Genomic DNA, 15,810 nt, shown 5'->3' with positions numbered 1-15,810 from the left:
TTTTTCATAGTGAAGTTTGCATGCCCCGTGGAGGTGAGCCCTTTTGTGGCTGATCCACGTATTTTGATTGTTTTTCTTTTTATTTTGTTTCTTCTTTCTTCCTGCTGCATCACGTGGTACTGAAAGGATCTTTGGAGGTGGTGTCCTGGCCAGATATGTACCCAATAAATTGATCTATATTTATATGTCCAATCTAAAAGTACTTGACTTGATTGAACATATAAGCTAACTTAATTAAGAATTGAGTAATGGGTCAAACGGGATTGAAGAGTTGAGTATGTCTAGCTAGCACTACACATGAGGTTCAGGTTCAATCTCAGAGATGAATAATTTTTATCTATGATCTATGAAACATATAAAAGATTAAATTTAAGTACTAATTAATTTTAGATTAGATCTGAATTAATTAGACTTAAATAGATTCAAAATCCAAGTTAGACTTGATACAAAAGTCCTAAAGAGTTTAGGATTGACAGCTTTACGAAATTATTTCGAACTGACTTTGAATCAGACTCGAATCAAACCTGTTTTGGATGAGATATGAGTATTCCTACTTGCACTGAGAATACCCACTCATGAAGTATGACTAAAAATTAGTTTGATGCTTATTTAGGACATCCCAAGTGGGTGTAGGAGTGGGTGCAAAGTGGATGTCATAAGTGATGGCAATTATATCTCATATAAGAGTCCTTCTTTCATGAGTATTGAACTAATTCAAATCAGATTTGAATAAAGAGTCCTCCACTCATTGGATCATGAGAATTATCTATAAATAGAGAGGGCCTTTATCTATGGATGAAAGAAGAGAACAGAATAGCAAACAAATTAAATTGAGAGAAGAGAGAAGGAGAGAGACAGATGACGTGTGAAGAGAGAGGTCCTTCATCTTCTACATCTCCTCCTTTGTTGCCACCTCCTCTCCTTAGGCATGGATCTTTCTTGGGCATCCTACCTGCTGGTATGAGATGTCACATCATCATATCTCATTCCTCGATTGATTGCGTTGTGAAGCCAATTGGATTGGAGTTCATCCTACTTTCCTGCGACGTCTGACGTGCATGCGAAGTAGAGGATCTGCATATCTAAACGTCTGTGAAGGTTTATATCAGATAATTGTAGATTTGATCCCTAGTTCCATTGCAATTCAGGTAAAGATTTGATCCTTAAATAAATAGAACATTAGAAAAAAAATTTAGATGCAACCTGGATATTTTGGAGGAAAACTGCTCCCTTTCCTTCAATTATCCTAACATTATCTCTTCTTTATCTCCTGATTACCTCTAAGTGTGTATGTGGAATAAATCAAAGATTTAGTGGCGCATCTTTTTCTTTTTGGAAAATTTTGGATGCCAAATCCTTGAGGGGCCCACCCCCTCTTATGTGTCATGACATGGAGGAGAGAGAGTGGGATCCATGCCCCATCTCTTTTTGGCTAGAGACCCCTTTGTGGGGCATCAAGAGTTGGCGCCCCAACTACTTGACATATATTCTCATAATGCCTCTTGTACATGCTTAAAGGGGCTAATTAATTATCATTTATATCTAATTTTATTTAGCATAAATCAGATTAAAAAGGTAAAGGATTCTTATGAGATAAGAATCTACCTTTTTAAGATAATTGGGTTCGTATGTGTCAGGGCAGTGTCTATATATAAAGGGTGGTCTCTAGGATTTCATAGAATAAATTTTTGATCAAAAAAATTCTCTCTCTCTCCATCTCCACACCTCCTCTCATCATTTTCTTCCTTTCGACGTCCAAAGGTTGGGTGCTATCTTTTCCACATGCCAAGAAGAAGTATTGGTGACTTAGATATCAAGGATCAAGGAGAAGAAGAAGGCTGTAGATCGAAGAGTTGATCTCGCAGTTAAGATCAAAAGAGTTGATCAAAGTCTTCAAGGCCAAAGTTCTTCTTGAGAAAAAAAATCTACTACGAGAAGAAAGAAGTTTGAGATAGATCTCGATGGATATCCGTAGAGGTCGGACACGTGTGCAGCTCAACCTTCTATGAATCCGAGATCATCAGAAGCGATGAATATCTATCCGTGCCAAGGTAATGAGATCTAATCTCATAAATTTTTTCTAAATTCTAGATTGATGATATGTGCTTTCTCCTGAGCTTAGGTAGGTTTAGATTTGATCTCTAGCATGTGGGGTTAAATGGTTTAACCAATTTTATTTTTCACTGTCTGTTTTTAAAATTTTGAAATCTACACATGCTGCCTATCTAATTTTCTAATAGTGGTATCAGAGTCATAGATTTTGAAAATATATATGATCTATTTTTAAATTAGATCTGAAGGTTTTAATGATTTAAAATCAATTTTGTGTTGATATAAGGTAGTTCTGATATAGGGTTTACCCCCTATATTGCAAAGATTATCCTAGTACAAAATTGATCAATTTTAAAAATTATTTTTAAAATAATTAAATTAAATCTTTTAGATCTAGTGATATATTTAATTTATATTTAGATCTAAAATTAGAATGATTAAAAGTTCACATCAAACTGATATAAGATTATCCTGATATAGGGTTTACCCCCTATATTATAAATGTTGTCCTAGTTTGATGTGAATCAATTTTTAAAAAACTATTTTTAAAATATTTTGATCATTATTTCAAATCTGATTTTATACATATTTGGTATGTGTGAATTTAGTTTTAGATCTGAAATTAATGTACATATGATGCATATTTGATTTAGATCTAAAACTACATATATTTGATATATAAAATTATGTTTAGATCTGAAACAGTTTTAAGATTTTAAGTCATTAATTGCATGCAATGATACATAATCTAAAAATTATTTTTAGATCTAAAATTATATTATTGCATGTGGGTATGGGTTGAACAAATTAGGTCTTAGTGAACAAACTACAATTAGGATCTAATTGATTAGATCAAGCTAAAATCTGTCTTCGATTTTGATCAGTTGATTGAACCTAATCGATGGATGATTAGGATTAGATCAAAGGGGCTCAAAGTCAACTTTAGTTGTAGTTGATCGCATCGATTCATATTTTGATGTGAGTTGATTGACTTAAGACCGAATTTGGCTCAGTGATTCGGATCTATTTTAATAGGTTAATCTAATCGATTCTAATCAACCAATTTGATGTCTTAGGTAAGTATTTAGATGGTGGTTATTTAATTGGTTCCATTATCTGACTTGGTAAATTTTGATTGGTGTCTAAAGAAAGCAACGGGAGGACCTCCATGCATCTTAACTTACCAAGCCATCTTGGAAGATTTAGTTTTGTGTTAGGCTACTTGTTGACACGAATTCACCTATACCAACTAGGATGGTGAGACATATTGATGTGCTAACCTGATTTAATCAGTCAGATGTTAGATCTACTGATTTAGAAGAGATCTAAATCCAAATCTCTTCATTAAATATTAAGTCTAGAGGTCTTCCATCATTGTAGAGATGCGGGTACCTTCCTGATATTGATCGTTCTCGGCTGGTTGCAGTAGGTCAGTTGCATCGAAAAGGTACAACTACTCTATTGACATTTGATGTCTCAGGGTAGAGATGAAATTGGGCCCAATAACTATTAGGTGAGGGACCCAATGATGGCTTTGCATCCACTGGTGAACGATGGGTCTGACTTAACTAAAGAATATGTCAATAACTGTTAGGTAAGGCTATAGGATTTAGAGACCCAACCCACTGCATCTTGCTTAGTGAAGCAATGGACAAAGTGTTGTCCACTCATCGGTCTGTACTCACCAATAACTGTTAGGTGAGGTGTGTATAGATTAATGAGACTGCAGTACCCATTTAAAATCAATCGCGTATAGATTTTTGTTTCTCCACCCGAGGAATGTGGGAGATTCAAAGAAATAGTGAGAGCTTTTATTTACTTTTAAAGCTCCTAGAACAAATATTTTTATAAGTATAAAATCTAACTAGAAACTATTCTCTTTGCAAATAACTATATCAAGTTCAAACCTCTTAGCCCGAATCTTTGATACAAATAGTTTGACCGGCACCAATTACAAAGACTGGCTCTGAAATTTAAGAATTATTCTTAATTTTGAAAACCTCACCCATATCCTCAACCAGAAAGTACCTGCGTTACCTGCTCGTCCATCTGCTGATCAATGAGCTGCACTTGAGAAGTGGATAGATGAAGATAACAAGGCGAAGTGCTATATCTTAGCATCCATGTCCAATAATCTTGAGCAACAACATGAAGATATGAAGACTGCTAGGGAGATACTGGTTCACCTGCAAGAGTTGTATAGTGAATAAAATCATACAACTCGCTTTGAGGTCTCCAGGAGACTTTTTAGAGTGAAGATGCATGATGGACAGGCCATCAATGATTATTATTTGACAATGATCAAGGACATACAGGAGCTTTAGAAGCTCGAGATGAATATGGATAAGGAATTACAGGTGAATTTGATCCTCTAGTCTCTTCTTGATTCATATGGGTAGTTCATCATGAACTATAATATGAATAAGATTGATGCTATTTTGTTAGAGTTATTGAATATGCTGGTGACTGCAAAGGGCACTTTAAAAAGGTTAAGGGGTACAGCTCTGGCTGTGGAGAGGGCTTTCTTCAAAAGGAAGTCTTCTTTCAAGGAGAAGAAAAAGCCCGCAAAGAAGCAGAAGAATGAAGCCAAGCCCAAGAAATAGGTTTCGAAGAAGGCTGACGACAAAAAAAATATATTTTCATTGCAATGTCGAAGGCCACTGGAGAAGGAACTGTCTGGCCTACTTGGCGACTGTCAAAAGCAGGAAGAAGGATGGGCCTTTTAAAGGTACGTCTAAGTTGCTCGTTATTGAAACTAACCTAATGGTTTCTTCTTCTTCTAGTTGAGTTCTTGATTCTAGTTCAAGTGCTTATTTGTGCACCTCAATGTAGGATCTTGAAAAAGTTAGGAGACTGAGGGAAGATAAAATCACTCTCTGGGTCAGTAATAGAGCAAGGGCTGCTGCTATGGCCATCGAGAACTACCCTCTATGACTACTGTTAGGATTTAGTTTACTTTTGAATGACTGTTTATATGAACCTGTAGCCAGTAGAAATTTGATTTCTATCTTTGTACTGGCATAGGATAATTATAATTTTTATTTCAATAAAGATATGTATTCTATTTATTTTGAAAATAAACTTATGGTACATGCTTTCTTGATTGACAGTCTTTACCATTTGCATATGGATGCAAGTGTAAACATTAACGAGCAAATAGTAAATACCATAGGATCTAAGAGATCTAGAGATAGGATCAGCCAAAAGTATCTGTGGCACCTTAGGCTAAGCCATATTGGAGAAGACAGACTGATCAAACTGGAGAAAGATGGTCTTCTTGGGTCATTGACTTTCAAGTCTTATCCAGTCTGTGAATCATGTCTTCAAGAAAAAATGGCCAAGCTGCCCTTTGTGAGATAAGGGGAAAGGGTCGTTGAGATATTAGCCCTGGTACGCACTGACGTAAGTGGTCTATTTGATGTACAAGTCAGGGATGGCTATATCTACTTCATAACCTTTACTGACGATTATTCATGGTATGGGTTTGTGTATCTGATGCATCAAAAGTCTGAAGCTTTTGAAAAGTTTATAGAATTCATACATGAAGTAGAAAAATAGATCGAAAAATCCATAAAGGTTCTTTGATTAGATAGAGGAGGAGAATATCTTAATAGAGAATTTCAGACCTATCTCAAAGATAATGGCATAGTCTCATAGTGGACACCTCCAGGATGCCTCAGCTCAACAGAGTATCCGAAAGGAGGAATCGGATCCTATTAGATATGGTCCGATCCATGATGAGCTTCACAGACCTTTTTGATTTTTTTTGAGGATATGCATTACTTTCTATGATTCATCTCTTGAATCAGATTTCTTCTAAATCTGTTCCTACCACACCATATGAATTATGGCATGATAAGAAGCTAACTCTTGGATACCTCAAGATTTGAGGATGTCTGGTCCATGTCAAGTGATAGCAGGCGGACAAGTTAGAGGCTAGGTCCTTTAGGGTTCATTTTATAGGGTATCCTAAGAAAACCATGGGATACTACTTCTATCTTTCTGAGGATCACAATGTGATTGTAAGCTGCCATGCCGTCTTCTTGGAAAAAGAGTTTATCCAAGATGGAGGCAATGGGAGGAAGATTGAGCTCAAAGAGAAAGTCTCAGAAGAGCATCGAGTCCGAAAATCTGAACCCAATAATGAGCTCGTAGATGTGATACCTCTACCTCGTAGATTAAGTAGGATCTCCTGTCCTACTGAAAGGTACTTAGATATTCTTACAGAGGATTTAGAGGAAGCATTCTTTACGAGAGATAGGGACATTAAGAATAATTCCAAAACCTATGATGAAGCAATGTTAAATGTACACTTTGAGAAATGGATGGATGTGATGAAGTCAAAAATTGACTCCATACATTCCAACTAGGTTTGATCCTTAGTAGATCTACCTGAAGATATTGTACCTATTGGGTGTAAATAGATTTACAAAAAAAAGGATTGGATTAGATGGTAAGGTAGAGACCTATAAGGCAAGGCTAGTCTTGAAAGGTTATAGTCAACATGAAGGCATCGACTATCATGAAATCTTTTCGTCCGTAGCCATATTGAAATCCATCCATACTCTGCTTGCCATAGCAGCATTTCATGATTATGAAATTTGACAGATGGATGTAAAGACTGCCTCCCTAACTGGATATCTTGAGAAAGAAATCTATATGGAGCAGCCTTTGGGTTTCACGTTTAGTGATAGTGATCACGAGGTCTACAAGCTGCAAAGATCCATATATGGACTCAAGCAAGTATCTCAAAGTTGGAACACTCACTTCAATGATGTGATCAAAATATTTGATTTCATAAAAAATGAAGAGGAGCCGTATGTGTACAAAAAGATCAGTGAGAGCACTGTCACATTCTTCATATTATACGTGGATGACATTCTCCTGATTGGGAATGATATTTCCATGCTGACATCGGTCAAAGTATGGTTGTCGAAAGAGTTTGCCATTAAAGACCTAAGAGAAGCTTCCTATATTCTTAGTATAAAGGTTTATAGAGATAGATCCAAGAGAATGATAGGACTCTCATAGCATATGTACATAGAGGAGGTGCTGAAGAGGTTCAGTATGGAAAACTCCAAGAGAGATCTTTTGCTCCTTAAACACAGTATTCATCTCTCCAAGAAAATGTGCCCTGACACACCTGAGGAGATCCAGCGCATGAGCAAGATCCCTTATACTTCAGTGATAGGGAGTCTCATGTATGCTATGTTATGTACACGCCCTGATATAGCACTTACTGTGAGTGTCACGAGTAGATATCAAGCGAATCCAGATGAAGAACATTGGATTGCTATTAAAAATATTCTTAGGTACTTGAGAAGGACTAAGGATTTGATGTTAGTTTTTGATGGAGGATCAGAGCTGAAAATTGAGGGATATATCGATTCAAACTTTATGGCTGATGTCGATGATAGAAAGTCTACATTAGGGTGCATCTTCTTGTGTAATGGTGATGCGATTAGTTGAAAGAGTGATAAATAGTATAATTTTGCATTTATTGAAGATATTTTTGATATTTATGGTGCTAATATCTTTTTAAAAACCTAATTCATTAATAAATTAGATTTTCTTATAAAAATAAATAATTTTAAAAAAATATATAATTAAAGCATATTTATAAAAAATAGATGTTGATTTAATTGAGCAATTTAAGCATCAAAATAATAAAAAAATTTTGAAAAATTTAATGCATATTTTTTCTAATTTTTTAGATAAAAATTGAAGCAAAAATCAAGCCAAAATATCCTAAAAAATAATTTTTATTAGCTTCGATGCACAATGGACTTGCCGTTTGGTCCACAGAAGCAAGGGCACGGTCAACAGGAACAGTCACACGGTCTACTGGTGCGGTTCACAGTGGGCGAAGGATTCTGGGTGCGATCCAATGGCTGACATTCATCTCAACCAAGATCCGACGGTCCACATTTACTGTTGATTTATAAGAGGAGTTTTTGCACGATCAGACGGCTGAAAACTCATCCATCATCAGATCCAACAGTCTAGACGCATTGCCGACTTTGAATAGGACTCTTCTGTGCAATCCAACAGCCCAGAAGCAATCTATCACGTGATCAGACGACTAAGGATGCTCCCGACTGTGTTAAGGAAAACTTTTGCATGATCCGATGGCTAGAAACCAATTTGAAGCATGATCGGATGACTATGGTTGAATCCGACTTTGATAAAGATTAAAACAGTGATTTTTGATCGGATCTAAGCGGTCCGAAGCTGATCCGACGGTTAGAAATAATTGTAAAGAATTTTATATGATTTCTAAGGGATTTAGGACTTCTTTTCCTACCAAAAAAATATGAAAAATTCACCTATAAATAGGGCATCCGAAAATAAATTTGGAGAGTAGAAAAAATTAGTAGAAAGTTAAGAAAAAAATAAAAAAAAAGGATAGATTTAGGGACCCAAGGAGAAGAAGGAGAAAAGCCAGTTTGCTCTATGGAGTTTGAAAGAAGGCGGAGAGATTATCAACCATCTTTCCGATGAGGCTGGACTGATCAACTTCAGATCCTTGTTATAGTTTTATTTTTATTTTATTTTATTATTTTTTTTAAATTCTCTGTACTTAAATTTTAATTTTAATTAATGCAAAATTTATTTTCTTACACTTTAAATTCTTATCTTTTATTTTTTTACAAGTACATGCTAGGATCTAGTTAGTAGATCTTAGTATCAATTTATTTTATTTATTTTAAATTTTTATTATTTATTTTTATTGTAAATAGATGCTAGGATCTAGTTAGTAGATATTAGTATCCGATTTATTTTTTGTACTTTTAATTTCTATTTTTTGACTTAAATTACTTTCTTTAAAATTTTATTTTTTTTTATAAAAATCAAAGATTTCAAATCAAAATCTTGCCTTCTCTGTGGATTCGATCCGACTCACAACTTTCTACATATTTTTAATTTTTATTGAAGTCAGAATTTGATTAATAATCACGGTGTCCTAATGATAACATCGAGATCGTATCAATTTTTGATGCCATTGTCGGGAAAGGCATCAATTTTAATGTTTGATTTCTTTGATTTTCTTGTAAATATAGTTTACTAACTTTTTTGATTATTTTTTTTATAGAAAAAAAAATTCAAAAAAAAGATAGAAAGCTTCCAATTTTGCTTGGTGAGATCAATCCTAACCCTAACCCTAACTATTTTTTTAGTATTAATTACTGTATTTTTTTCAAATTAATCTAAAATTCATCCATATAAACCTAACAAAAATTATATGATAAGAGTAGAAACTTAATTATTAGAAGCATTCATCATCTTAGATTTTCTTTTGGTGATCGCTGGAGACAAGGTAAGCTTTCAAGTTTGATTAATTTCATGCATCTAATTTAATTGCATAGAACCCCTTATTTGAAATTGGTTGTGCATATTCATCTCAAATCAATTTAAAGGCAACACCCATAACAAGATAAGGTGAAGATTTGATCACCCTTTCTTAGTCCAAAAATAACCAACCAGCATTCCGTATTAATCCAAATCTAACTAAAATCAAGTAGACATTGGCCCCTAAGATCAATTGAGTTCAGTTTGAGTATTGTGGTGAAGTCAAGTGCAAAGTAAGTTTGGACTCACCCCTGAAACTAGTGTCTAAGGCAAGAAGTTACAAAGGCTCAGCCTAAGGAGACTCGTAGTTATTTAATTGGTTCCGTTAGCTTACCTGGCCAATCCAATTAGTGTCTAAGGCAAGCAACAGAGGGACCCCCACGACCCAACCTCTTTCCTGGCTAGTTGAAGGAAGTGAGGATAAACTCAATTTGCATTTAGGCTAAGCCATTCTACATAGAACTGTTAGGTCTAAGAAACCCGTAGGTGTCTAGGTTTAATTATCTGCTAACTTGATTATAATTAATACTCAACCACAATTAATTCTTCCAACCTTTCATCTTTAGGTCTAGGGCTTTCTTAAGGATCTCACTTTTAGAACTCTCTTTCTTTCTCTTCTCTTTTCGTTTCTCCCTCTTCTTAAAAAATAAAATTAAAAAAAAATCTAAACCACAGATATTAGGGTTTGCACTGGTACATGCACGGTATAATTTTTTCTAACCAAGTTGAATCTAATCCTGAAATTGAACGACTGATCTATGTTAAACATGATAATCAAATGGCTAGAAATTCTAAGAACCACCTAGACAGATGAAAGAATATTTTATTTTTTCCATCTATAATCCATCGATGTTCCAATCATTCTATGGGATCAAATATTCTGACTCAGTCTTGAGGCCGATTTGAACTTGTTAGCCCAAAAATTAAATAAAATTGACCTTCTTATAGATAAATGCCTAGCCCTAGGTCTACAATCTCCTGTGCAATACACACTACCTTCTAATTATCAGGAGATTTGTTCTATCTATGCTAGCCTAACCCATCATGTTAGTGAATATCCTATGGCTGTACAGTTTCCACCTTTCATCCAAAAATAAGTTCAAGCTGCTCAAGGTTACTCCAATTCTATCAATGACCCATTCTTAAATGCATATAACCAAGATGGGAGGAACCATCCTACTTTTTCTTGGAGACCCCAACAGACTTAGGTTAAGATCCAAATTTTTTTTATGCAAAACTTTCAGAATGGGCTCCAATACCAAAATTATGCCTATAATAATGGTCAGCCTAGTTAGCCTATCCAACCATTCTATTACAATCAGCCTTCATACCCACCTCCTCAATAGACCAATCTAGTCGATGATAGGTTTAGCCAACTTCAATAAATGATTATGATCTAATAGCAATTCCTCATCAGGCTAGAAGCACAAATAGGTCAATTAGCTGAGTTTTCCATGAGGAGAGAACTAGGTCAATTATCGAGCCAACAAATATCAAATTTTGAAAATGACCCATCCATCCACCAACCACTTGGACCTAGTCATCAATCCAATGTCCCACATAAGAATCCTCAATTTAAAAATGACAAAGTAATCTCTGGACTTAAAAGTGATAGGATTCTTAAGGACCCATACCAAGATCAGGTGAGTAAGGCTAGTACTGATACTAGCAAAAATGAGAATTTAGAAGAGGAGGTTAGTACTGAGGCTAACCCAATAGAAGAACCTGAGTTTGAAATTATTATTGATCTGAGTGAAAAAGATAAAGAAGAGAAGAGAACAGATGCGTTACTCGAGATACATGAAAGAACCAGATCTAGGGTTTCAGGGTTAGATCTTGAAACTTTTTCAAGATCAGACAGCAGAAGACTAAAATAAATCAAAATTTATCTTATAAAATCAGAGAATCCCTAGATCTAAAATCTTATTATATGATTATTACATAGCATTAAATCAAAAATTAAAATATAAAGAGCAAAAACTACATGTTGATCATATCAACATGTTTCTATACTACATTTAATATATGTAAAATATAATAGATCAGATCTATTACCTTGCAAGTTAGATGTTCTAACTTTGCTGATTCGGGCTTGATGATGTTGCAAGCCACATATGCATCCAGCCTCTAGGAGTCATCTATACGAGCCCACGAATCACGATCAGAAGTCTTGATCCAGAAAATCAGCACAGTGTGCTAGTACTGCACTGATCCTTCTTCGATGGTCGATCAGATGCCTCCTTCTTCTTGATTTGGACTCTTCCAAAGATGAGAAGTAGAAGAAGGAGTTTTAAGTGTGAGACACTCAGAAAACTCACAGATGAAAGAAGGGAAGAGGTGAACTCAGCAACCCTAGAAGGAGACCCTCTTCTTCTTCTCTTTGCTCTCACCTAAATATCTAGTTTTGTGTCTATTAGATCTCCACACCCTAAAACTCTTTCTCCTTGATTTTTGGATCTCCCAAAGATCTCTCAATTCTTTATGTTGCATAAAAATATTATGAAGAAATTTATTTTAAATAGAGAGATATGATAGAGTCCTTGTCTAGGTCAAATACCTAGTCAAGGTATATCAAAATAGGGCAAGATAAGGGGCGCCCCCTCCTTCTTTTTCTACCATGGACCACTAGAAAATGGTGCACAATATGTGCCATAAATGCTATGAAAATCTCAAAAAAAAATTGGGTTAAATCAGTGCCATAAGAAAAGAGTTTTGATTTTCTAAAATTATATCTCATAGAATTTGAAATCCAAACTAATTCCTACTTTGACTTGGTCCACAATCACATTCTATGCAAGAGAGAAAGAGTGAAAAACTTTGGGCATGTGTGAAGGCCTAGGAGAGAAGGTTTTATCACACAAAATAAGAGAGAGTGGGCGTGGGGGGCTAAGGTGGCGCAAGGTGGAATCTTTGTCTTACTAGGATTCAATCTATTACTTGTTCAAATTTGGTTTCTCAAACCAATTAAAATTAAAACCAAATAAACCTAATTAAAAGAGGTCTTAATCCAAGTAAGAGCTTAATTTAATCAGATTAAATTAGATTTAAATCTAATTTAATTTTTTAATCAAATTAAAAATTAGGTTGATTCAAGTCCTATTTGAACTAGGACTAGTTTCTTGCACTTGGCTTATCCAATAAACCAATTGGACTTGATCCAATCAAGCCCAAACTAAATATAATTAAATCATATTTAATTAGACTTAATCTCAATCCTTTGGCTTAATCAAATTAAGCCAATTAGCAATCAAATTGCTAATCCATCCTCTTGTAATATTTGCACTAGGTTAAATGTCAATCGTATTGATCGTTTAATCCTAGAACGATTCTTAACCATTGATCAACCATCCGATCGGATCATGAACTCTAATGTGTGTGACCTCATAGGTCCGAACCTAAGTCGATAGCACAGAAATAAATTTTTATACCAATCGAAGTGACCATCTAGCAATGGTACCCGATGGTCGGATAGGTCGAATGTGTAGAACAACATCCTTAGAACCCATATGGATATAGTTTCCATATAATTCATCTCTTTGACCAAAATGCTCATAAGACACCTCAGAGTTCAACTGTCAACTCTGATCAGGTTGTCTACATTGTATTTCAAAATATCAAATCCATCTGATGGATTACCCTGGCCAAGGTTTTGCTAAATTGAAATACAGCGACTCATTCTTCTCCAACTCTTGGAGTGGTTTATCCCATCTCGATCACACTCTGACTTTGCAAGTACTGACTGTGCCCAAAAATCTTTCATCACTGAATTAAAAACTCAGTTAGTCTAGTACCAAAGCATAGTGAGTTGCTTGCAAGTCACTGAGGCGATCTCAGGTCTAAGGGACACTTATACCTATATCCCATCAGAGACATTCTCGACAGCAGAATGCTCTAGAGTTGGTCACGTTCAATGATGATGTACCCTTATATCTCATCTGTATGCCATATCAGTGTCTCTACACTCTTTGATTAAGAGGACAACCAATCCATATGACCTACAGCGACCTATGCTCGATAGAAGCTACTGTCCTTATTAACAGCCTATCTTTTGGTCATGAACAGTTTTAAGGACTAATCGATAAATCTTCTCTTTATCGAACCTAAATAGTCCTAAGGACTTCATCACAACAATAAAATTTATTAGAAGATGAAAATTTATGATGAAAATATCAAAAATATATTTTATTTATTAACAAATCAATTATAATACAAGGTTACTCAACTGTCAATCGGTTGATGATTGGCTTTTGGGATATATTTGTCAACAACTCCCACTTATCCTAAAGCCACTCGGCATAGTATCTAATATCCATCTTCGACTTGTGGTTGTCGAACTCCTTTATCGTCAGGGCTTTAGTGAAGGGGTCGGTCAGGTTCTCTTTTTCATCGATCTTCTGAAGGTCGATGTCACCTCGATCCACGATCTCCCAGATCAGGTGGAAGCGACGCAAAATGTGCTTCGTCCACTGGTGTGCTTTGGGTTCCTTCGCCTGAGCTATGGCACCAGTGCTGTCGCAATAGAGCAGGATCGGACCGTCAAGGGAGGATGCTACTCTGAGCTCGATGATGAATTTTCTCAGCCACACAGCTTTCTTCGTAGCATCCGATGCTGTGATGTACTCCGCCTCACAAATAGGGTCTATCATAGTATGCTGCTTGAAACTCTTCCAGCAGATGGCTCCACTATTCAGAGTAAAGATATAACCCGACACGCTTCTACTATCATCATGACCAGATTGAAAGCTGGAGTCTACGAACCCCATGTTGGGAATAGTGTCCCAAAGCCAATCGTTAGCCTGTTGACGGTTGTGCTCATTTTTGTATTTGTACATGAATTATGAATTAATAAAAATTATTTTAGCATTTTTCATCACAAAATATTTCATCTTCTAATGAACTCCTATGTTGTGGTGAGTCCTTAGGACTATTTAGACTTGACAAAAGAGGATTTGTTGTTTAGTCCATAAATCTGTTCGTGACCAAATGATACGTTATTACTAAGGATGACAACGTTTATCAAGCATAGATCATTGTGTGCCATATAGGTTGGTTGTCCTCTTAACCAATGAGTATGGAGATATTGGTATGGCATACAGGTGAGATGTAAGGGTACATCTGCACTGAACGTGACCGACTCCAGAGCTATTTCTGCTGTCAAGATTTGCTCTGATAGAATATGGGTATAAATATCCTTCTGATCTGAGACCGTCATGGTGACATACAAGCAACTCACTGCACTTAAGCACTGGACTACCTGAATTTTTAATTCAGCGACGGAAGGCTGCTGGGTGTAGTCAAGTACTTGACTTATCGGTGCGTGTGTCAAAATGGGATTGACCACTCCAGTTTAGGAGCTGTGTACAGTCATATTTTAATTTACAAAATCTTGGCCAGGGTAGTCCTTGTGAGGAGTCACAGGACTGTTTGAGTTGAGTACGATTCGGATGATCTGATCAGGGTTGACAGTTTAACCCTGAGTCATCCTAAACACAGGGGTCAAAAAGATGAATTATACAGTAACCATATTCATGTAGGTTTTGAGTGTTGTGATTGCAACTCTTTGACCTATCCGAACGTCGGGTACCATTGCTAGATGGTCACTTCGATTAGTACAGGAATTGGTTCCTGTGCTACCGGCTTAGGTTCGAACCTGTGGGGTCACACACATTAGAGGTTCCTATCTGATCTGATGGCTGATGTAGAATCCTACATGTTTCAGACTCAGTGATCAAAAATCAGGATTCTCTGATCACAAGTTCCACACATTATGGGTACCGGGGTCAAGAGTCTCACTGGTTGGGACTTTTCGATCAGGGTTACATATCGATGAATTTTGATGCCCGATTGCCCATCGAATTTAGACTCAGTATTTATGAAAAATTTAATTAGTAATTTAATCACTAATTAACTCAATTTGATTGAGTAATTATTTTTGGATCAAGTCCAATTGAATTGGATTCAGTTGGGTTTGACCCGATTAGGTTAAGAGTTGACCGAATCATCGAGATGGTTTGGTTCCTGATTTGATCAGGGGTTGGGCTTAGTCAATTCCTAATTTGATTAGAATTTTATTGAGCATAATTAAGCCTAATTAAGTTAGGTTTAAATTAGTCTAATTGGACCTAACTTATTTGGTTCAATTAGGTTGGTTTAAATAATTAAACCACCTTGACCCAATCTCCATGCGCCACCTCACTTCCATTGCACCCATTTGAATTCATGAGAAGGAACTTCTCATGAATTTTTTTCTCACGCCAAGCCCTCTCCACGCCCCACTTTAATATGCCAAATGAATGGATAAGGATGATTGGTTGGCCATTCAAATTCAAAATAAAGTTTGAATTTGAATGGGCAATCAATCTTTGCACCTTATCCCTTTTTTTATGCCCTATTTATTACATGAGAAAA

This window comes from Elaeis guineensis, unplaced genomic scaffold (genome assembly GCF_000442705.2).
Source record: "Elaeis guineensis isolate ETL-2024a unplaced genomic scaffold, EG11 Super_Scaffold_1000045, whole genome shotgun sequence".
NCBI classification, from domain to species: Eukaryota; Viridiplantae; Streptophyta; class Magnoliopsida; order Arecales; family Arecaceae; genus Elaeis; species Elaeis guineensis.
Note: the sequence above shows the minus strand (reverse complement) of the source record.